The 2,761-nt window shown below is 39.1% G+C and overlaps 2 protein-coding genes across 5 annotated transcripts in view; one reads left to right on the top strand and one right to left on the bottom strand.

Annotated features, from left to right (window-relative positions):
- Window positions 1-2,761, bottom strand: part of LOC307124756 (uncharacterized protein) — a gene marked incomplete at its 3' end in the record, with an annotated part of 457,096 nt that overhangs the window by 56,459 nt on the left and 397,876 nt on the right. The gene's annotated exons all lie outside the window — the stretch shown is intronic.
- klhl13 (kelch-like family member 13) overlaps window positions 983-2,761 on the top strand; it is a 64,184-nt gene continuing 62,405 nt past the window's right edge. For 3 of the 4 annotated variants that reach the window (XM_079816166.1, XM_079816168.1, XM_079816165.1), the window contains exon 1: window positions 990-1,072. The gene's annotated coding sequence lies outside the window, so the exon portion shown is untranslated. Of the gene's footprint in view, window positions 1,073-2,761 lie in introns of all 4 variants that reach the window. The other variant, XM_079816169.1, reaches the window with a different exon arrangement.

Genomic DNA, 2,761 nt, shown 5'->3' with positions numbered 1-2,761 from the left:
ACATCTCGCGGGGTTTGGAGGCATGTTCCGCTGAACAGCTGATCTGTACTACTCTCTGTTGTGAAGCATAATGCACGGACTGAGGTTGCATAGATAGATAGATAGATAGATAGATAGATAGATAGATAGATAGATAGATAGATAGATAGATAGATAGATAGATAGATAGATAGATAGATAGATAGATAGATAGATAGATAGATAGATAGATAGATAGATAGATAGATAGATAGATAGATAGATAGATAGATAGATAGATAGATGATGGATGGATGGATGGATGGATGGATGGATGGATGGATGGATGGATGGATGGATGGATGGATGGACGGACGGACGGACGGACGGACGGACGGACGGACGGACAGCTTTTGTGATTCCTCTTTTCATCCACTGGAGAGTGCAGTAGGCTTGGGCCATTATAATGTATCATAGAAAACATACCGATCTGTGTTACTGTTTGTTAGTTGTTAGAACATGTAAATACACTGTTTATTCAAATATAAAACGAACAGTAAACTATATTCAACAGATATATTGTGGACCTCAAGCTGTGTCATTCCTCTTACGCTATATATGCTTGTATTTACGTTAATTCCATTACATTTTCAGTTATCATCACAATATACTACAATAAAGCAATTTATTTAAATTATTAAAAATATATATATTTACATATGTATATATACTATATATACAGTATATACAGCTGACGAATTCGATTTTTGAATGGCTAATACCAGGCGTATGATAAACAATACAGTGATGTCATGCTGAATAGTTCTTCATATACATTGATATTTATACTGCACCGTCCAATTACATCCCGACTACAGACGAATCAACCAATCACTACGCGCATCCTTGCGCCATGAACTTCTTTTGGTAACGGAAGTTTTTTAGTGTCGAGAATTGATTGACATGGACATAGACCAATAAGCTACGAGTACGGAACATATTCCCTTAAGGCTTCAGCCAATGAAAAACAAGAGAGGAGGGGCTTTGTGAGGTCCATGAGTAGAGTGGATTTGGGGGTTTAAGAAGAAAACAAGGGTAAATTCCAGAGGTTGTGGTAAGTCGAAATGGCTTTTAAAAGTTTATTTGTTTAGTATTCTATTTGGCAAACTGACATATCAGTGGCATATGCGTAAAGACACACATCATTCAATTCGAAAAGTAGCTTGTTGTCAACTGAAGCTAAATGTAGCAGCAGCAGAGGCAGAGCTGCGAATAGGGAGCCATGCTTCAGGTTTGGTCCTTTCTTCAAAATAACTGAACTGTCTTCAAGAACGGACAAAACAGAAGCACGGCTACAATCACAGCTCCGGTTCTGCCGCTTAACTGGTGTCCGCGCGGGGGTACGGCTTGTTCTGAGTGCGGTTAGTGTGTTAGTTCCCACTTAAACGTGAGCCGACATGTCGCCAAGAGTCTCTTCCACAACCCCAAACTCTGTGTCTGAACTAACAAATAAGTACTACAAACACAACGCTCCGACAAAACGAAGTGCGCCTAACAGACAGATAGATGCCTAGTTTCTGTCAATTTAAGGTCACTATGATGGTCTAGTTGTTGCTTTGGCTGGACCCCTGCTGTTCTGTTGGAGACAGACAGAGACGGGCTGTTTTCCTTTTGTTTGTGTTTGTTTTCACTTTCTAACACACATTTCCATTTTCTTTGTGCTGTTGTTTTAAACTGACTCGCTAAAAGAAAAAGCCTAAGGAGGTTCAGAAATGTCACTGTTTTAAAGAGGATGTATATGATTCAGTATGTTATAGGTTACTCAAGTTAAAAAAATTTTGGTTGGCGGTCAACACCAGACTGGAGTCGCAACCAAACTGAGAAAATAAAGACAATCTAACCAGAAAACTCTTGCTTAGTTGTTGACGGTGTTCTCACGTAGCTTTTGGTCATTTCTAAACTCATTTTAGGAGCTCCATATACTCGCTCCGGCTGTCAGAGTGTGACAAAAGTTGAGCTCAATTATTAAGAGCGTGATTCAGAGCAGCTGGGGGCTGTAAGGGCAACCATGTGCTCATATGCCATGACAACAGTAACATAACACTAATGGCTAAAAACAAGCCCTTCTGCCAGGGGCCTGAAACCTTATTTTAGCGCATGTCCTGTGTTGTGTATTGTCCTGGCAGTGTCATTTATTGCTTTCCCCCCCCTTTTTTTTGCTGAAAGGAAGCACATGGTTTGATGTGAATAAAATCACTTGTGTGTTTTTCATTTATTTAACTAAAGCTGTTCAATGGCGTGTATTGTTTATATTTGCCTCAGATGCAAACATATAGCCAGTAACAGAACTATGAATACTCATTTATGGGACCTGTGACTACAGTTCCACTCTGCTTGATGGGGGGAGAGGCACGCATGTTTTTAAGATATAGTTACAAAACACATTCCCTGATGTAATTCCTCTTATTTCTATTTGTTTATTTAACCTCAATTTCAGCTTTTGAGTCACGCCATTTGTTACTGAAATTATACTTGGACAACAATTATTCTTTTTATTGTTCACCAAGAAGATTATATTCTAATCAAGTCTTTTATCAACTGTACTTTACATAACACTTCATAATGTGTTTGTGGAAATAGGCGGCTTCTCTTATCGGGATCCCAAAAGATAAGAGGGATCATTTAGAAAGCAGGTTATGGTTGTGGAAAGACTGTGTGAGATGAAGCATCTCTCTCGTCTTTCTTAAGATGAGGCTGGTGTGGGCTGTAGTTTAGGACACATGGTAGTAATGTGTCAGAAACA

Source organism: Gobio gobio (assembly GCF_949357685.1).
Source record: "Gobio gobio genome assembly, chromosome: 4".
Classification (NCBI taxonomy): domain Eukaryota; kingdom Metazoa; phylum Chordata; class Actinopteri; order Cypriniformes; family Gobionidae; genus Gobio; species Gobio gobio.
The sequence above is the reverse complement of the archived record's forward strand: the minus strand, read 5'-3'. Positions and strand labels throughout refer to the sequence as shown.